Source organism: Protopterus annectens, chromosome 15.part0 (genome assembly GCF_019279795.1).
Source record: "Protopterus annectens isolate FY-2018-M chromosome 15.part0, PAN1.0, whole genome shotgun sequence".
NCBI lineage: Eukaryota > Metazoa > Chordata > Ceratodontiformes > Protopteridae > Protopterus > Protopterus annectens.
Genome location: NC_056749.1, coordinates 416673844 through 416696790, shown reverse-complemented (window position 1 = coordinate 416696790; position 22947 = coordinate 416673844).

Genomic DNA, 22947 nt, shown 5'->3' with positions numbered 1-22947 from the left:
GTTAGGAAAGACGGGAAACAAGGATCATTTTTTTTTGCAGCAAACAGCAGGAAAATGCAATAAATATTTAACACAGGCTAGAACACTTGAGTGTGTAGCCTCACCAGGTAAATGCAACAAACAGGACAAACTTTAAAAGTGTAGGTGCAAAAACAACTTTAAACAGTTTAAAACAGTTCAAGAGGCAGAAATACTTGCAGTTTAGCTAGATCGGACAGTCACCCAGATAGTATCAGGAAAAAACACTTTTATCAGGTTAGCAGTCGCTCTTTTGGCCTCTCTGCTGCTAGCACCACTCTGCCGGACCAAAAGGAGCTTGGCTGAGTAGTAACAAGTGCAAAAACCTCGCCAAATTGGGTTTTATACAGGGGGACTTGAAAGAGATAGAAATTGGCCCAAAACGGCCAATAGACTACAAGATTCTTGTGCTGGGAATACTCCTCTAGGGATAGATAGGCTGCTCTAAGTTCCCCACTGCCACTGGTGAACAAAGAATCCTCCCTCTATCCAAGAAAGGAAATGGGCAACACAGGAACTTTCCAAAAGTCCAGAATGCAGCAAAGCCTGTATTTGGACTACTCTAGGTCAGGAAAGACGGGAAACAAGGATAATTTTTTTGTTTTTCTTTTTTTCAACAAATAGCAGGAAAATGCAGTAAATATGTAACACAGGCTAGCGCACTTGAGTGTGTAGCCTCAACAGGTAAATGCAAAAAACAGGACAAACTTTAAATTACAAGCGCAAAAGTGCGCTAAAGCTGGCTTTAAAGCAGGGGGTTAGAAAGAGATAGGAAATGGCCCAAAACGGCCCATAAGCTACAGGTCACTGGGCTGGAACCACTCCTCAAGGGACAGATAGGCTGCTCAGAGCTCCCCACTCTCACTGGTGAACAAAGAAGCTTCCTCCTATCTAAATAAGGATATGGGCAACACAGGAACTATGACACAAAATGGCCCATGAGCTACAGGTCACTGGGCTGGAACCACTCCTCAAGGGACAGATAGGCTGCTCAGAGCTCCCCACTCTCACTGGTGAACAAAGAAGCTTCCTCCTATCCAAATAAGGATATGGGCAACACAGGAACTATGACACAGCCCAGAGATCAGCAATACCTGAAGACTGGACTATTCTAGTTCAGTAAAGGCGGGAAACAAGGATTTTTTTTTTTTTTTTTTTTTTTACAAGGTAGCAGAAATTAGGTACAGAAACACAGTAAATGCTTTAATTCGGCTAGCGCACTTGAGTGTGTAGCCTACCAATTAAACTAAGCAAAAACAAACTTTAAAAGTGCAAAAAAAAAACCTCAGAGATACAGGCAAGAATGCAATAAAACAACTTTACAGAGCTTATTTAGTAAAAGAAACAGAAAAGTCTATATATACAGAAAAGCAGCTAAAACACACAGACACTTCAGATGCAGTGCAACCTAGAGCACTTGAGTTGTAGCAATATTAAGGCTATTACAGTTATAATAAATGCTCTGAAATATACTGTATATTTCCAAAATGTTTGAGAAGCACAGTCAGAACACAAGGAGGTTCAGGCGAAAAACAATAGCCTACAGACAGCAAGCACTACAGACACAAATGAAAGTTTTTAAACAGATAAGGATTTGTAAAGATACAGAATAGACAACGTGCTATATATATATTAAATTTTAAAAACAGTAATCTGTAAAAATAATCAAAAAAAAAATCAAGATACTTATATTTTCAGCTCAGTTGCGGTCAACAATTAATCCAGTCTGCACTGTCTTTCAGCTTTTCCCAGTTAGGGATCGCCACAGCAGAACTCCAGTATGCTAATGATTGGCAGTAGGTTTTTACGTGCTGGCTTGCCGGGCCTAATGCACAACCTTCACCGAAGGAACGCCCATTCACGCATGTCGCCACACAGAAGACGCTCTAATTGAGAATCGAACGGGCAACGTCTAACTGTGAGGCAACAATGCTTTCCCCCTCTAAGCTTGTGCTGCCTCTGGATTATTTTAATCTCTGGCCACCATGCTCACACAATCCCAGATTCACCAGTCCCTTTTTTTCCAGACACACCAGGGGGCGTCTTGGTGGTCCTCCCAACGCCTCAAGAATTTGACCTTATAGAAGGTCCCCATGGGGACACAGAATCCAACAGGGAGGAATAAGTGTGTAGCTGGGATCTATCATTCTTGCAACAGCAGGCCATATTCCATAGCTGTGGAAGCAGCTAGTGCAATGATTTCAGGCTGTCATTTCTACCCTCTGGGTTGCAGTCCTATGAGTCTACTGATCTCTGCCAGAGGTCATACAGGGATGAGATTTCCTCACACCATCCTCCAGGATAAGAGAGCTGGCCATTAGCCACTACACCCTATCAGCAGCCTATGTTTGTTCCTGAACACAGGTCACTGGCAGTGCAGGCAGCGGTCTTGATTCACTGCAACTGGGCATGCACAGAATATCATCTTTTGACTCTGAACTCTATAAGTGACAACAGTAAATAAAAATGGCATCAGCACCAAGCATAGTAGCACCACAGAGTCCAGGGAGATTCTTGAAGAACAATAACTACAAGAGATTGCAGAATGTGAAATCCAAAATGATAATAGGTAAACTAATTGAGGACTGTAGATGTAAGTATTAAGGGGGTATGCAGTCAGTTGAGAAAATGTCCATGATCCACCATGTCAGATTTGGTTTAGAGATCACTAACAATCAGAACAGACAATGACCAGTGATCTTTTACCTCCTGATGGTCACTTGCAGTCATAATCAACCCAATCTCCATGGCTTCAATGGGGCCTGACAATACACCAGGTTGCCTCTTAAACAGCTTAAATCAGACTTATCAGGCCTATTAATCTCTCTTTAACCACAGCCTCTAGACTGGCTTTGTCCTGATAGAAAAGAGGACAGCAACAGTCATTCCTCTGCATAAAGGGGGACCATCTTCTGACCCAGGACATTACAGACCCATACGTTTGAGGACAACAGCAGTCATTCCTCTGCATAAAGCGGGACCATCTCCTGACCCAGGAAATTACAGGCCCGTATGTTTGACTAGTCGTGTATGCAAGGCCATGAAAAGAATAACCATGGGCCTGATAAATAATGACATAGGAGACCTCCAAACACTGGACTTTACCCAATTCGGCTTTGTCAAGGGCAGGTCATGCCTACTGAATCTGGTGTATTTCTTTGAGAAAGACACTAAGGCCATGGATGAGGATAAAACAGTACATACAGCCTACTTTGACCTGGACAAGGCATTTGAAACAATTCCCCATTCAGGTATAAAACACAAACTCACAAAACTGGCATAAATCCCTATATCACCAGATGGATAGCCAGCTGGCTGATGGACAAGATACATGTGGTTAAAGTGGGTGAATCCAGAGCAAGCAAGAGGCCAGTTATTATTGGTGTCCCACAGGGCTCAGTACTGGGACCACTCCTGTTTGGAATATACTTCTCTGAAGTCAAGGCAAATGTGGAAGGCCTCTGGATAATAAAGTTTGCCAATGACTGCAAGCTGGGGGCAATCATAGAATCCACCAATAAAGTAGCTATCTTTCAGGAGGGTCTAGATCAGACAAATGATTGGTGCCAGAACCATGACTTAAAACTAAATGCAAAAAATGCATTATCATATCCTTTGGGAAGTCAAATACCAGTGCAAATTACAACATCAATAGCTCACCCATTAGAGTGGACTCAGTGGTGAAAGATCTAGGTACACAGATAGATAGTAGTCTGAACTATGACTGCCATGTGTCCACAGTGGTGAGAAAATCTTGTTATGTGGCATCCAGATCTAAGGAAATTATAGTCCCACTGTAGTCCACCTTCATTAGACCAGTAATTGAGTACAACGCACCATTTGGGATGTACTTGACTAGACACATACAGCAGATGTAGGGACCTCAGAGGTTCCTTACAAAGAAAATACAGGGTGTAAACAACATGAACTATGTGAATAGACTAAAAGCCCTACCCCTTTACTCTGTCTTCTTCCGATTATTAAGGGGTGAAATGCCTGACCTACAAGGCACCCACAAATCCAGCCCTGATGGAGATGATACACATTTGCAAGTGAAACAGCATGAGGGTAACCTGATCTAGGGATTTAAACTTAGTCAGCAACTCACACAAAACATGCTGGAGAGACAGATATGTGTCTCAGAGATAGCCCCTTCTTTACTACAGGCTTCCTATTTACATTAAGCAGAGCTCTTCCCTGGCCTTCCTCAAATGCACTTTGGATCAATGGACGGGGAATTGCAAATTCACACCTGACATAGTGCCTTTGTCCCTTACGGGCAGGGGCATTCTGTTAAATACTCAGTGCATAGGCACAAATCCATGCCATCCTCTTACTACTAGCGGCCATACACTGGGTAAAATCTGGTTATATTGGATAGTCTTGTAAGGGTCATTAAGCCATTAACCTAGTAATGTCCTATGAACCTATATGTTTGGGCCTAAAACCAAACTGAGGTTGAAAGATACCATGGGATGTTAAGTAAGAATACAGCTGTACATACAAAAACACTTTCTCAATAATCTTGCCAAGAAAGGGAAGGTTTAAGACCGAGCAGCATTTAAATGTATTTTCAGGATTTAAAAATGGCATCTGAATGAGAGAAGTGATCAAGACCTCTTTTAATATCATTGCATACACACTAATAATCTGGACAATTACTTCGTCCAGGGAATTCTGACAAAAATTTACAGGTGTTATAACATGTAGTTCAGCCCACAGCTGGTTGGTCTTAAAGCTGAAATTAACCTCACAATCAAATTGTATTCAATAACCAATAGAAGTCTTAAGAATCCTGAACCAAGACACTGTCAGGCTATTTGGGAGAGGGCTTCTTTAATATAGGTATTAAACAGTTTATTTCAACAGTCACTATACCAAGGATATGTCCCTCCCCAATGGAAAGGGGGCCATGTGGTATATGTGCATAAGGGTGATAGACCAGGTGAGTAGACAACTACAGAACAGCAAACCTAACAAGCATTATTAAAAGAAATGCATGAAAAAGCTTTGCCATTATGTATGCAACATCAAGAAGTAAATACACAGTACAATGTCCCTATACATGTATTTGGTAATGTGACATCATGCACTCCTAACCTAACTTCTTTATATACAGATATATGAAAAGCCAAGTGAATGTGGCATTCCTGTGATACAGTTTGCACGGATTTAGCAAAGGCATTTGATTCTGTGCCACAGTTCTATGTCATTCATGCTTTATGAAGCAGGAACTAGAATTCATATATAATTAAATGGATAGGTAGTTGGCTTCAAGATAGTACCTCTGTGGTAAAGATAGACAATATAATGTACTCCAAATGAGGTACCTCACGAATCACACTTGATGCCATATATATCTTATGCCTTTATGACAAATATGCCAGGAAACTATAAGTGTTGGGTGGCTAAGTTAGCTGCTGATATAAAAAATGTCAGGTAGGGCAACAACAATAACAGATCCCTTTGTACTTCAAAACTATGTGGCTGAGTTGTTCAAATGGCAAACATGAGCAAAGTTATGTTTAATTTTAAAAAGTGTAGCATACTAAATAGACAGTAGATAAAGAGAACAATGGATTTCCATAATGAATAACTAATGAGATTATTCTGATTGATGATTGCTTTATAAATCTTGGAAATCTAATAACAAATGACTTGGGATTTGCAGGACAGGTTAGCAAACACATTAGAAAATGTTATGTCATGATTCACCCGATTTTATTGTGTATTACTTCTTGAAGTAGTACCACGTTGATCCCATTATACAAGAGTATTGTTAGACCATTACTGCAGTACATTAACGGGTTTCGCAGTTATAATATTAACATGTTAGAAAATGTTAAAAAGATACTTCAGTAGAGGTATTACTGCTATAGGAAAGCCAGAGATATGAAGAATGATATAAAATTGCATTTATACTCTATTCATAAAATTCTGTACAGAAGTGACTCGATTTAAATATAACATTTTAAAAGTAAATATACTGGAGCGAGCTTAGATATAGATGTTTCTGCCCACAATACATCTACTAGGAATAATAAGTAATTGTCAAATACTGAAATGGTAATGAGAAAGAGAAGCAATATTTAAAACTGGAGCACACAGACAATGGAACTCACTGCCATTAATTGTCAGGTAGTCTTAGCGATTCTTAATGCTTAAAAAGACCACACACACACACGCACACACACTTCTAATGTACATGGGTCTACTTCTAAATACCATAATTCCATAATACCAAACACCAGAATTTGAGACGAGAATCACAAAATTGAAAATCCCAAACCACATAAGTATTCCCAGGGCAAGTAAACACTTGCCCAATGTGGGGAATTATGCCCTTTCTCCACTGTTGTGCTATCCTGGAGTTGGTATATATATATATATATATATATATATATATATATTCAGGGGTGTGTGGTGGGCATAGCCCCCACATAGGTGGTTTTTTAGATAATACTGTGCGTTTTAATGTTGTGTTGGGTAAGTGTTTACTTGCTCTGGGAATACTTATGCAGTTCGGGATTTTCAGTTTCATAATTCTCGTTTCGATATTCTGGTCTTTGGTATTGTGGAATTATGGTATTTAGACGTAGACCCATATACATAGGACAAGATAGAAACAAATATGTTAGCTCATTTATTAGAACTAGTGTTGTGTAACAATTTTATTGATTATGAAGGACATTATTTCAAGCAACTTAAAGGGGTAGCTATGGGCTCCCCTTGTGGGCCCTTATATTCCAATGTCATGATTGCCATATGGGAATATCATTACTTGTTCAACAGTCCTTATTTTTGTCATATAAAATTCCCCACTCAGGAATTATTGATAAACTCACCAAACTAGGCATCAACCCCTATATCACTAGGTGGGTTGCAAATTGGCTCCCAGATAGAACCTACAATGTAAAAGTAGCGGACTCCAAGTCAGACTGCCGACCAGTCACGAGTGGAGTCCCACAGGGATCGGTCCTGGGTCCTCTCCTGTTTGGCATCTACTGCTCAAAAGTCCAGGCCAACATGGAAGGACTCTGGCTAACCAAGTTCACAGATGATTGCAAGCTGGGAGCCATTATTAACTCCCCAAGTGATGTAGACATCCTACAGAAAGGCCTCACCGAGACCAATGACTGTTGTCGAAACCATGGCCTTAAGCTTAATGCCAAAAAATGTGTCATCATCCCCTTTGGGGAAAAACTTCCCACTAATTACCACATCGATGGGAGCCCACTGATCACTGAAGGCATTATAAGAGATCTGTGGAAACAGGTTGACAGCAACTTCTCCTTTGACCATCACATTACCACTGTGTTCAGAAAGTCCTTCTATGTGGCACATCTCATTACCAAAGGTTTTGCATCCAGGAAGAAAGAGGTCATCATCTCTCTCTACTCTTCCATCACTAAGCCAACCATAGAGTATAGTGTCCCATTTGGCATGTACCTCACTAGATACATGCAGCAGCTGGAAATGCCACAAAAGTACCTCACAAAGAGGATTCTAGGCCTTAAACACATGTCCCACCTGCACAAACTCAAAAAACTCCAACTATTCTCTGTCTCATATCGTCTACTAAGAGGCGATCTCTGCTTGACTTACAAAGCCATGTCTGACCCAGCTCTGTTAGAAATGCTACATCTAAAGAAATCCAAATCCCTCCACACCACATACTCCAGAGACCTCAACCTCATTACCACAATCAATAGAACATGCTGGAAGGACAGGTTCATAACCCAAAGACTGCCCATACTCTGGAATAGACCTCCTATACATGTCAAGCAAAGAACCTCACTGGCCCTCTTCAATCGAAATCTTGATGAGTGGATGGGAAATAGAAAGTTCACCCCGAGGATCACTGCAGTGGCTCTACTTGATAGAGGCACTGGGAACTAACACTGAGTCCCACAATGCCAGGGCACTTCTATGAGCTAGGCTTGTAAAGGCTCCAGGGCCATTAGCCTAGTACACACCTATGAACCTAGGAACCTATATGTCCAGTTTTTAGATGATTTGTTTATTGCATGGAGTGGCCCTGAGGATGAGATTTCATTGTTTATTGATTACATTAATGGATCTAATGAGTTTTTCAAACTTATTCATCAAATTGCCTATGATTCTATTGCATATTTAGATGTTTTATTATTTAAAGATTTTAAGGAGAATTGTTTGAAATCTCAGATTTTTAGGAAGAATACTTATTCTAATAATTTTTTGCATTACAGCAGTAACCATCCCCCCATGTAAAAAAGGCAGTTATAAAAGGACAGATAGTGTGAGCGGCAAGGATGACCATTGATCTTAATAATTTTTAGTGAGGATGTGGTTTTATAGGGCAGATGTTCCTCAACTATCCTATCCTATCCTAGTGCCTTGGTAGAATCTTTAAAGTTCAAAATTATAAATAAAAGGGTTAAAGGGCATTTTGTGCCGATATTATTGCCTTTGTGTAGTAACAAAGTGGATTCAAAGGAATTTGGGGGGTTAGGGTATCAAGGCTCCCTTGCTAATTTTTCTATTTCAAACAATTTACTATATGAGGGCCAAGTAGAAGAAGATTTAAGATGTTTGGATATATATGATATTTCTACATTATCATCTGTTGTAAAAGCCAGGGGATGAAAAACCCCATTAGGTATAGGTAATGAGAGCACTCCCTTAGATTGTAAGAGTGTATATGGAAATGCTTTCATTACCACTTTTACTGCTGATATTAATGATATAATGGACATTATACAGAAGAATTGGGCTCTGATACCAGGTGACAAAGATGTGATCACCAAGTTGGGGCCATGTCCTAAAGTGGTTTATAGGAGGGACAGGAATTTTAAAGATTGGTGTAACAGCTTAAAATTTTTTAAGTAAAAACAAAAGGGAAATATGGTTAAATATGGTATGTGTAATCAATGTAATCTGATTCTTGAATGTAACCAAATCATACCAGGAAAGAAGCAGGTTGTAATTTCAGGTCGTTATTGTTGTTATACAAAAGGTGTGGTTTATGCTGCGAAGTGTATCGCTTGCCCGGTGTTTCACATTGAAAAAACTGAGCGCAAACTTAAGCAGCGTGTTTATGAACATAATTATGAAATTCAAAGATTGAAGAACACTAATGCATTACTTAAGCATATAAATGAATGTGCCAACCATGAATTTAGGTTTGTTGTGTTCGAACATGTAAAAGTGAACCCTAGAGGAGGCCTTTGGGACATCTTATTAAAGCAATGAGAATTGTGGTGGCAAATATTACTTAATGCATCAGTTTATCCTGGCCTTAATGAGATTATTTCAATTTCAAGTGTTTTGAAAATGAAAATTTATAACAGATGATGTATTAGATAGGGCGTTTATTTTAATTTATTATTTTATTTGGTTTCTTACTAATTTATTTTTAATACTGCGTTGGTGGTGCTGCGGTAGTATTGTCACCTCACAGTAAGACGTTGTCCTGTTTGATTCTCAGCTAAAGCGTCTTCTGTGCAGAGACATGTGTGAATGGGCGTACCTTCGTTGAAGGTTGTGCATCAGAGCTGGCAACTCGGTACGTAAAAATCTACTGCCAATCATTAGCGGACCGGAGTTCCGCTGTGGCGACCCCTAAAAAGCCAAAAGACACAACAACAACTAACTTATTTTTAATAAAGTACTTTTATGTGTTGATGGGTTAAATAAGAAGATGCAGGTGTGGGTTAAGGTGTTGGTAGGGTTTGTTATACATTGTATCTTTAAAAGGCAATATGGTCACATAAAGAAAAGGTATTTATAGAGTCATATGACCTTGTTTTAAGATGTCTGCAGAAGGCTGGTAATACTGAACAAAAGCGCTTGTCTTTAATAAACTAGTACATTTCAGGCTGCCTCCTGATTTTTTTATTATTTTTTTTTAGTATGTTCTAATCCTTACTGTTTTCTGGTCTGCCATTTCTGTTCTGCCTCCCCGACATTATAAAAATGTACTATTTGTGGTTTTACAGATTTAATATTCAACCTCCATACATCTTCCTTCAACTCTAATACTAGACCTGTGCATGCAGTTGGTCTAGTCCATTAACCAAAAGTTTGTCTAGCATCATCCCATTTTATTACCTCATCTGTTCCCAAAATCACACTTCTTTGTTCTTTATTTCTTTTCTAAATGCTCATTCTATTTTAAGTTCAAAGGTAAGTGCTAGGATAGCTGCCCTTGCAGGCCATTTTAAGCGTAGCCAATTTCCCTTCAAAGGTGAGAATCAAAACCTGTACCTTGTGTTTGTGAGGTAAACACCTTAACCATCATGCCAAAGCCCCCACTAAAGATACATCTACTCCCCATCAGGGACTCAAACCCTGGTCTCTCACATGACAGGTGGGGATACTTACCACTATAATAATGACCTACATAAATAATTAGTAAGACCCCAAACATCATAACTGATTGTATTGTATTGTCTTCCGTGACTCTCTTATTTTGAAATATACTATAACCTGTTGATGTTATTCTATTTTCCTTAATACTTTTATGTATAATAGGCTCTATGCAATGCTCTTTATATTCCTTTCCTAGATCTGCCCAAAATGCCCACTTGTGATCCTGCTATTGTCAGACACAATGCCTTACATATCCTTCCATTTGGGCATATATTCCTTGCCCTGAATCAAATATATGAATCTATATTATGTACAGTAACCTTTCAGTTTGCCTTGAAATCTGGAAGTCCTTCCTTTGAAGGCATTAGATTTCCCATTGTGATCTTTCTTTTTTATTATTCCAAACAAATGCCTTAATTTCCTTTTTCATTTTCCTCCATACCTGAACTTTAAGTTTTTACGTATAAGCCTTCCTTACATAAAGAACAAACAATATCCAAAACATCTTAGTTACTTGTATCTTATTATCAATGTCCATAAATAATTTGATATTCTTATATTACTTATAATCTTTTGAGGAAACTTTCTCACATTTCATTAGCTCCATGTTCAACACCCTATTTCAACCAAATTCCCAAGTATCTCATCTTGTCATGACCACAAAAAAGGGGATGTTCTGTGCCAAAGTCATGTGTTGGGGTATAATTCATTACTATAGCCTTTGTTTTTTTATTTACTTTATATCTGTCTATACTAGTAGAATATTTCATTTCGTTAAATCTTCTTCTTCTGGCTTTTCACGGTTAGGGGTCGCCACAGCGGATCACCTGTCTGCTCATCATTGGCAGTGGAGTTTTACGGTGTCAAGTTGCCAGCTTGGTACCCAACCTTCCACAGAAGGCACACACATGCACACCTAGAGCCAATGTAGAGTGTCCAATCCACCTACAGCATGTCTTTGGGATGTGGGAGGAAACCGGAGCACCCAGAGGAAACCCACACAACCACAGGGAGGACATGCAGACTCCAAACAGAAGGCACCCCAGCCAAGGATCGAACCGGAGAATCTCTTGCTGTGAGGCAGCAATGCTAACCACTGCACCACTGCGGCTGCCCATTTCATTTTGTTAAATATAAAACATATAATGTTCTGGATTACTAAAATGTACAAAAACAGCTATTTTTTTCATTAGTATTGTTCACTTATATCCAAGTTTTGCTTGAGTGTCTTATGTTTCTGACTAATGGCTTTAAATATAAAGTAAAGAGCAATAGTCAAAGTGTACACACCACATCATCCTAGCTTGGGCTAATGTAGTACATGGACTGCACTGATTATACGCCAATATTCAGAAAGACAAACCAGTTAAGTGCCAGAATGGTGTGAGACCTGCCCTTAACAGATGTTAAGCACCCCTGCTAAAGTTGTTAAGGTCAGGTCCCACATTAGGCAGTAAAATCTGCCTTTACTGACCAGCAAATGACATTGGCAGAATAAAAGATTTGTTTCTGTCTGATGTCAGTACTGGTAACATGTTCCTAACTTACTCTAAACTATTAGAAAGTTGCTGGAATAACAGGATGTGAGTTCACATGTATTTTATGAAGGATAGACTCTAAAACTGAAACCTATACCATTATTTAGTAATTTCAGTCCTCAGTGATTTATCTGAAAACCACACAGATTTTTATGAGGATTGCACCAAAAATATGAGGCAAACAAATTGGACAATCTGCAAAAATCTAGGAGGTATGAAAGGTAAGTGTAAAGATGATGGGCTGCATTGCACTGCTTTTCTGGCAGCATTTGCTAAGTGTTTTAAGGCTTTGAAAGCTTGCAAAAATACTTTGCACTTTTTGTTTCTTTTTTACTGTAACTAGCAGCACATGGAGCAAATCGTGCCACCAATCATAACCCCTTATTATGTGTTCTCAACATGGATGACAAGACTCACCTTGACAGCAAATTCTTGGCATCCATATCTCAAGATACACCTCAAGAGCGAATTCTTGGTATCCATATCTCAAGATACACCTCAAGAGCGAATTCTCATTATCCATATCTCAAGATACACCTCAAGAGCAAATTCTCGGTATCCATATCTCAAGATACACCTCAAGAGCGAATTCTCGGTATCCATATCTCAAGATACACCTCAAGAGCGAATTCTCGGTATCCATATCTCAAGAAACACCTCAAGAGTGAATTCTCGGTATCCATATCTCAAGATACACTTCAAGAGCGAATTCTGGGTATCCATATCTCAAGATACACCTCAAGAGCGAATTCTCGGTATCCATATCTCAAGATACACCTCAAGAGCGAATTCTCGGTATCCATATCTCAAACGCATAATAGGTAGATTATGATCGGCATCCCAATCATAATCATCCATTTTTAAATTTTAAATCTTTTTAAATTCCAGCTCACTCTGTCAAATGATTTTTCAGCATCCAAACCTATTAATATTAATATATTACTACTGCCCAATGCATTCATTTGAATCATAAATGTTCTGTTAACATTGTCAAATGTTTGTCTATTTTCCATAAACGCACACAGATCCAGGTCTATTATTGTTGGTAATATCCTGTCATTCTTTTTCACCAAATTCTTGTAGTCATGATTCAGAATGAAAACAGATCTGTACAACCATGGATCAAGAGGATTTCCCCTTTTGTGTAACTATTACTACCATTGCTTTTCAAGTCAAGATCACATCTTTACCCATAGAAATATTTTTAAAAAGTACTACATAGACTTTTATCTTCCGCTCCTTCTTTTTCCATACATCCACTGGAATTTCTTCAGTATTAGGGGGTTTCCTGTAGTCTAGTTTCTCATTACTTGGGTATATTTAGCAGGAATATGAATTTCCTGACAAAACTACTTAGGTTCAAAGCAAATAAAATTACAGTTAATATTTGATCTACCTAATCATTAAATGGCTTCTATTTCAGAAGACATACTGGAAAACATAGATGTTTATCGCATTAGACCTTTACTTGCTTACAAATTTAGTTTGTATAGGTACATAGTCTAAAACTATCGCTGGATATGCCTTTTATAGTTTGGACCATGTTACAGTATTCTTTCAATATGTAACATCTACCTAATTTTGCCCAAGAACCTTATTAAATAATGTTTACATTTTACTTCATTTAGTTTTATTTTCATTACATCCAGTACATGCATTTCTCTAAGTACCTGTCTCACCCCAAATTCTATGGAATCTCTACTTTCCAGAGATATCTTCCTTATTTCTTACAGTGTTCTAAAGTCCAATACCACCATACACCCTTGATGAAATGCTATAACATCTGTCATAATATTCTTAATATTTTTCCTGACACCTTTCAGTGGAATACTTAGCATAACCAGTGTAATATTTTACCCTGCCAACATTTCACAGCTCTACATCTTGCTTGCCTATCTTTCAATTTGTTCCAGTTAATATTAAGACCTCCCCCTCTTTTGCATGACTCCTATTCAAGCAAAAAAAAATAGTCCTTTCCACCTTTCTTTTTATGATTTAGGTGTGTTTTCTGTAGCATTATCATCTGTACATTACTATTGTAAATATAATTCAGTATCTTGTCTTAATTATTCCGGTCCAACAACCCATTAGCATTTCAAACTAATCTCAGACTGTGGCATAGTAAAGCCTACATTATATCCCACTTTATTTATATTCTTTGTCTTTCTCTTACACACTGGTCTTCATAGTCTGTTTCTATCATTTTTTATGTAGCTTTATATATTTTTGAATATTATCCTAAAATGAACCAAAAAAAGTTCTAAACTTGTTTCCTGCCTGTCCTGTAACTAGCCTAGTCCAGATACAGATTTACTGTATACAGGACTGTTTTGTAAGTTTCTCAGCCTCCCCCCAGACCTTTCTCTGTTGGAGGGAAGCCTTCTAGCTTATCAGTGGGAGTGGTAAGCACTAGGTAGCTTATCTGCCACAAGAGAAGTGGTTTATGGCCCAGAAATTGTAATTTATTGGCCGTTTGGGCAGTTTTTCCATCCCTTTCAACATTTTGGTTTAAAAGCCTGTGTTTGCATGGTTTTGCACTTGTTTAAGTTCCGCGGTCTACAACAGCAACAAGAAGGAGAAAGAGATACTCTAAGTGCCTCCATTTTGATTTTTTTCATAATTTACTGCTCTCTGCACATGTTTTTTTGTCATTTTTAATTTATCTGCATTTATTTAAACTGTATTTGCCTTAATATTGCTACACACTCAAATGTACTAGCTTGTACTGCATTTAAAATGTTTTTAATACTGTTTTAACTGCTTTTCTTCAAAAAACAAACAAAAAGTTCTAAGCTTGTTTCCCACCTTTCCTGTAACTAGACAAGTCCAGATACAGATTTGCTGTATCCAAGACTGTTTTGTAAGTTTCTGAGCCCCTAGACCTGTCTGTGTTGGAGGGAAGCCTTCTAGCTTATCAGTGGAAGTGGTAAGCACTAGGTAGCCTATCTACCACAAGAGGAGTGGTTTCTGGTCCAGAAATTATAGTTTATTGGCTGTTTGGGCAGTTTTTCCATCCCTTTCAACTTTCTGGTTTAAATTCCCGTATTTGTGTGGGTTTGCCCACTGCGCAGCAGCACTCAGCTGAGGTAAACTATTACCACTGCCAGAAAGTCTGCTCTTCAAATTTTCCATTAGAACTTGCTTGTTCGTTTACTTCTTGCACTTTAATTAGCTTAATCGGCTAGCACTTTAACAGGCTTTTGTAGCACTTATTGTAGCACACTTAGGTGCTATCAGCACTAGCTGTTCCTATGCAGTAACAGCACCAGTACTTATTAGTTATGACCAACCCTCTGGGTATGATTGTAGGGCAATTTCCTGTGCTTTCCCCTGCTAACCTGGTGAATTTGGGCATTCTAAGACAGTGTGGCAACTGTCTAATGTACACAGACAACCCTCTCCTCTTACCTCCCAAACATTAGCTAGTCAAGAGGAGAAGGTCTACACCTTCATCACTACATAGAATACACAGCCCTCCAAAACACCAACCATCACAACCCACACATAGAAACACAAACCTTACACCCACCTTTGTGGAGGCTGTAAATAAAAATGTACCCAAACAACAGAGACCTCCCGAGACTGAAACGCACTCGACCACCACAACACAACACCAACCCCAGAACACATAGCTCACCACCACAGTGTGCCCCTCCACCTAAGCCCTTAAGGCAAAACATTTTGCCCAATGTACTAATCATAAGAGACTCAATTGTCAGGCACACTGATATCCCACTCACTATGTTGAACAATAAGGTGACAGTCAGTTGTCTATCAGGTGCCAGGATCTGCCACATAACACATGCACTCAGGTCAATCCACAACAAGTACAAATATGACTCAGTCATTGTCCATGTGGGTGTGAATGACCTAAGAAATACCTCCCTGGACTACATGAAAAGAGATGTGATGGAACTCTTGGATTATGTGGCCCAGGCAGGTATGACCCTAGCCCTGAGCAGTATTCTACCATCACCCAGAATGATACCACAGTACGAGCAGAAAATTACTGACTTTAACAATTGGCAAAGTTTCTGGTTTCATTCTAAGGGGATCCTGTATTTGTCTGTCTAGGACAACATGATTGACAGACCTCGATGCTTTGCCAGAGACCACCTGCATCTGTCACCCCTGGGATTCTGGGTACTGACTAAGGCTCTTGCCACCCCTATAGTGCCTTTTTTAGGCAGTGTTCCAAAGACCACAAATTCCACCGTAACAGCTACAAAACAAATGCAGTCTGAGGACCATGCTGTTCAATGTTAGGTCTAAATTTCAAGATGCACTCGCTCGAAGCTCTCCTCAAAATGGAGAATGTTGACATCTGTGCTGTAACAGAGACCTGGTTTAAAGAGGCAGAAAGCACCCCTGTGCTCCCAGGCTACAACTCATTTCATAACGTTCTGCCCCAGAATATGGCCGGAATATCCAAAGGTGGTGGTGGTGTCTCCATATTCGTAAATGAAACGCACCCCTTTAGACTGGTAGCCCAGCATAATGCATCCCAGATACATCAGGTACAACTAACACTGGATAAGATAGTGATACAAGTCATAGCCTGCTACAGAACCCCAAACATGTCCCTATACTCTCACTCCAAGTTTCTAAGCACCTTGGAATCTATCAAGGTCCAACCCAATACTCTCATACTGGGTGACTTTAACTACCCTTCCCATCAACTAGGAAAATTATTCAAATACCAATGTACAAGCCCAATGCTTTCTAGAATTTATCAATTCCAATGCCCTGGACCAGCTCATTCTGACCCCCACTAGAGGAAGCAACATCCTCAACCTGGTTATCACCAACATGGGAGACCACTGCTCCAGATCAATAGTCAATTCCTCCCTGGTTAAATCCGACCACAAACTGATCACCATGAAATCTCCCTCTCACCTACAATCCCCGCTAAGGTGACCACCCTGAAAACCTTCTCTAAAGCCAGCTTTGGGCTCCTAAAAACAGAGGTGGTTAACTTCTTGGCACCCATGCCAATGGAAAATAGCTGCATGACTGCCGAATCATACACCAATGCACTGTACGAGCACGTACACACATGCATGAACCTTGCCATACCAAATAGAACTAAGACGCTCTTCTCTAAAAAAAGTAATTCAATCTGGTGGTCCCCAGACATCAGTAAACTCTAAAACAGAAAGAAGCTGTTGCAGAAAAAAATGAAATCATAAGACTGGAAAACCTTCCTTATCAGTCTCAACAAAAAGCTGAGATCCCTTATCAAACCCTCTAAAGCCAGCTATGAAGGCAGAATTGCGGCTGTCACCAAAAACAACCACAAAGTCTTCTATAGCTATATCAAAAACCTCCAAGGCAATACCCAGATTTGCTCTGAGATATTGCACAATGACACCTCCTATACTGAGACAATAGATATAGCCAACATATTGGCCAACAGATTCAGTGGAAACTTTAACTCCCCCCCCCCGGGCCCTATCACAATACCAGAAGAAAGCCTGATACCCACTATTTCTGTGGCACAGGTAAAAGCTGCATTGTCCAAATCCAAGAATGCAGCATCCATGGGACCTGATAATATCTCTGTGTGCCCTGTTCAATCACAGCCTTACCTCAGGTTATGTCCCTAATGAATGTCACACTGCTGGAGTCATCCTGATCCATAAAGAGGGAGTAGCTACAGACCCTGGGAACTATCGTGCCATTAGCCTGACGAGTCTGGTGTGCAAAGCTATGGAGCGCTTCATCATGGACCTGCTTAACAAAGATATAGGCAATCTCCAAACTCTTGACACCACATAGTTTGGCTTTGTGAAGGGGAGATCCTGCCTGTTGAATCTTGCTGACTTCTTTGAGGCAGTCACCAAGGCTGTGGATAAGGGTAAGGCAGTGAATACAGCCTATCTCGACCTGGCCAAGGCCTTTGATACCATTCTCCACTCAGGTATCACTGATAAACTCACCAAACTAGGCATCAATCCTTACATCACTAGGTGGGTTGCAAATTGGCTCACAGACAGGATCCAGAGAGTGAAAGTTGTGGATTCCAAGTCAGACTGTTGACCAGTCATGAGTGGAGTCCCACAGGGCTCGGTCCTGCACCCTTTCCTGTTTGGCATCTACTTCTCAGAAGTCCAGGCCAACACAGAAGGACTCTGGCTGACCAAGTTCACTGATGATTTCAAACTAGGAGTCATTATCAACTCCCAAAGTGATGCAGACATCCTACAAAAGGGCCTCTCTGAGACCAGTGACTAGTGTTGGAACCATGGCCTGAAGCTTAATGCCAAAAAATGCATTTTCATCCCCTTTGGAAAAATCTCAGTTTCCACAAATTACCACGTTGATGGGAGCCCACTGAACACTGAAGGGGCCATAAGAGATCTGAGCACCCAGGTCGACAACCAACTCACCTTTGACCACCACACTGTCATTGTGGTCAGAAAGTCCTTCTACGTGGCACATCTTATAACTAAAGGTTTTGCATCCAGGAAAAAAGAGGTCATCATCCCTCTCTACTCACCCCTCATTAGACCAGAAATCTAATATAATGCCCCATTTGGCATGTACCTGAACAGACACCTACAACAGCTGGAGAAGCCAAAAAAGTACCTCACAAAAAGGATCCTAGGCCTTAAACACATGTCCTACATGGACAGACTCAAGAAACTTCAGGTGTTCTCAGTCTTTTATTGTCTACATAGAGGTGATCTCTGCTTGACTTACAAAGCCATGTCTAACCCAGCCCTACATGAAATCCTACACCTAAAGAAGTCCTAATCCCCCCCATGCCACACACTCCAGAGATCACAACCTCATTACCACAATTAAAAGAACTTGCTGGAGGAACAGGTTTGTCTCCCAAAGACTGTTCATACTCTGGAATAAGCTTCCCATTCATGTCAAGCAGAGCACCTCACTAGCCCTCTTCAATAGAAATCTTGACGGGTGGATGGATAACAGAATGTTCACCCAGGGATCACTCAAGTCGCCATACTGAATAGGGGTAGTGTGAACTAACATTGGGTGTCACTGTGTCTGGGCAATTTTTTTGGGCTAGGCTTGTAAAGGCTCCAGGGCCATTAGCCTAGTACACACCTATGAACCTGCCACACAATGCCATCCATACCAAGGAATTAATCAGCATATTAACTATATACATTTTCTGTACAAAGAATCTATGCAAATAGCTGTTTCTAATGTGTTTCTGTCATGTAGTATATCATTTTCATTCATCATTCATTTATATATTTTTCCCCTTCATTCCACCAATACCATAGAACCTTTTACTGAAAGCAAAGTAACAGTTTGAGTTAAAAAAACACCTGTGATTTTTCATCCCACACCATGCAGTATAGTATCCCCATTCAGTTACACATAAACTTTAATTTTAAGTGACATTTTAGATATCATACTTTTATTATTTCATTTATATAAATCAAAATAATTTTCTCTTTGGTACTAACTCGTTTCAATGTTTTTATAGTATCATTCAGAGTACAACTTACATTTTAGCTTAATTATAGCCATTTCCATATAAACATTTATCTTTTTTAAGTACTGTGCATTGTTTCTTTATGGCATACCTCACTTTTTATCATCCAGTTTCTTTTGAAAAACAGGAAAGGGCTTTGCAAGAAATCTCTATAGTTTGCATTTCTACATTTGTTGACTGGCTGCTTGTTTTCTTGCCATGTCCTTCCACCCTGAGTTCATTTATTTTTTTCCTCTTCTTTTTTGTGTATATTAGTCCTAGTTGATAAGTAACTCAAAGTAATGCAGCATACAATAAAGTGAAACAAAGCTTTGTTTCACTGTAGATTCTTATGTAAAAACAAAAGTATTTCAAATGGTTCATGTTTGAAATGAAAAGTGATTATCCATGTAAGCCCAATGTCTTCAACCTTTAGGTCATTCCCTTCCTCTACAAAATAGAATTTCCTTCTTTAGTTGGTAAGTCACGGTTTAATCAATATAGGTCTTGACCACTTTCAAAGCCTCAGTATCAAATTAAGAATATTTACTATATGTGCTCCTTCAATTTTAATATCAGCAATTGAAAGTACAGTCTATGTGCTGAGGCATTTTCCCATAAAGACTATGTAGCCCTTCCCTTCAACTTCTTTGTGGTACAGCTGGAAGCGTCAAGGTGTCTCTGTGTGACATATTCTTGAGTTCCACCAATTTCTGCGCCAGTTGTTCATATTTTAATTGTTAAATCATTTTCTTTCTCCTTTTGTTCAGCAGTTTGTGTACTGGTTACAACATGTTTTACTTCCTGAAGCCTTCTGTTATTAGTCCCTATATATTTCAACAGGGAACCACTTTACTTGAAAAGAAATCTCATCATTTGTTTCAATTTTTGTTTCAAGGGTGACTGTGGACTTTTGTCTTTCAGCTGCCATTGCCATCTGCTTTTCCCAAATTTGCTTCCCTATGCTTCAAGTCTCCTTTTGAATTTTTATAGTTATTCTTCCTTTTACTTCATGTTTTCTCTTCTTTGTTCATCTTCTGAGCATCATAGGTGGTTCAGCTACCAATTTCAATTAAAATGTAAAGATGTTTGCAGGCTTTTGCTGTTTTTAACTATTCTCTGCCCAGTGCTTGGTTTTAGCTGCTTATACTAACACTACTATCTTGGAATCTAGTCATTCCCTATTGCTAATGTCAGTGTTAATATTGTTCAGCATATATCCATACCGACTTATTCTCATGTTATCTCCAGAAGGTTTACTGAGACCCTTATAATATGCTAAAAATTACTTTCTTCACTTTGTCAATGTTGAGTTGTAGGGGCAACTTCATGCACTGACTTTCTACAACTTAGTCTGCGGACTTAACATTTTGTGAATAACACTTGTCAGTATGGTAGAAGGACCTGAATCTATCAGCCTCCTCATCTCAATTTGCATCATATTTTACCATTATCTCCAGCCTTGTATTAATCCCATTCTTATGAATTATGCATATGTTATATATTTTTTTCACTTTTGTTCATTCACTATTCAATCCACCAAGCAGAGCGTTCCAAAATTATGTGAGTACACTTGTTGCTCAAGAGCCGTAAAGCAGCAAACTGGTCAACTGATCTTATCTAGGTGGTTGGAAAGGTATGCAGTCAAACTTCCTGGTCACACAGAAAGCTTTTTTCATCAGAGAAATGTGATTTGCTCACTTGTTTATTTGCTGCTCAGCTTGCCTTAATTAGATAAGATTTTGCTATTGTTTTGACTGTGTCAATAGGGCCAAAGGAGGTACATCCAGCTTTGAATTGATATGACTTCCTTATCCCCAATTATAATAATTTCATTATTTTGTTTTAGTTTTCTCCATGCACACAATTATATGTGGTTTGGATCTATGTTCAGGTATGATAGTCTTTCTCCGCTTACATAACTTGCACCCAATGCAGTACAAGACTATTTATGCATTATTTTGAGATGGGAACTCAATCTAAATGGAAGGATGCTTTGGTTAATCCTATCTTGAAAAAAGTAAGGCCTTGATTGTGTTGATCTAGAGAGTTATACATTCATCTCCAACTTAGAGAAGGTGACTTATGTGGAGCTGTATTCTTATTTACAAGAGATTTATTTGTATAGTCTATTCCAGCCCAGTTGTTGATCTAGATGCAGTACTGAAGCAGACCTTACAAAAGCTTTTAATAATCTCCTTAAGGTAAGGGACCACTCCTTACTTATTTACTTGTTTTATATATTGGCTTTTGTTTACCAGGAAACTCTGACTGGGTAGGAGCTCACTTTCGACAGAAGCCTGGAGGGAAAAGTTCCAAAAAGTTACAAAACATTTTATGAACAACAATTTTGCAAACTTGAAAAATAACAGAAAAAAATGTCTATAGTTTAAATAATTATCCCAAATTAGATGCAATATGAAAACATTGGTTAAGAATAGATGCAAGTCATTTGACAACGATTTAGCCATTTTATAGAGAAATTAAAAGTAAGGTAGTATAATACAAACAGGAATTGCAATGTGAAGTGAAAGAAAAGCGGCTTATGGAATATTCAGAGAGAAAGACAGGGAGAGAAATTGATAGATATAATGAAATGAGTGAAGAAGGAAGTATAAGGAGGTTTAAAGTATGAACAGGTATTTGTTTGCATTTAAGGATGAAGTTTATCCTAGTGATGTGCAAGAACAGAGACAGCTTTTGGCTAGGAAGTCTTTCAGAATGGTTTTGAAGGATGAGAGGGAGATTATTGACCTAATAGCTAGAGGTAAGAGGTTCCTGGACATAGTGGATAAAATAAACCACAAAACAATGTATATGTAAACTTGAAAATAAAAAAAATGGCGCACCAAAAGTCCGAGCTAAATGTTTATTCACCACAGTTTTAGTGGTTTCATTCCAAAACACAGGAACTTCATCAGCAACTGTACCTGAATAACTTCCTTTCTTCTGAAGACTCAGAAAGAGGCTCCATGCTTGGACCAGCAATATTTAGAGAAACACACACACTTAAATACACACTTAAAAGTAGCTCTAGAAGTACACACTTAAAAAATACTTACATAAAATATACTTATATAAAGTGTGTTGCATAAAATAAATATATGTCAATAAGTGTTCCTTCAAATAATTAATCTATAAAAATACATGTATTTAAAAGCTTTCATAAGAATAAAATGAAAAAAGTTGGTGGATGTCATAAAAATTCTATCATAAAATATACATATAAAAGTATTAAAAATTACAAATGTCCTTGACCTTGTCACATTAGGACAGGCAATTAAATTTGATTTTCAAAATAGGCTTAATAGATATTAAATCATTAATGCCTGGGGGTGGTGGTGTTCAGTAAAATTTGCCAGTAAAGCTCTCTCTTTTCAACAAATGTTTCCCAGTCACCACCTCTTTCAAAGTGTTCTACTTTCTCCAAAACAGTGAAGGAAAATTTTCATCACATTCCAACGAATGTTTATAAAGGGCATTGAATTGATGTGCCTTACTGCTTGCATATACATGGTGGTAAATTCTTGTCTTTAAAGGTCCAACAATCTTCCCAACATAAAATGCTGGGCAAGATGAACAGAAGCCAAT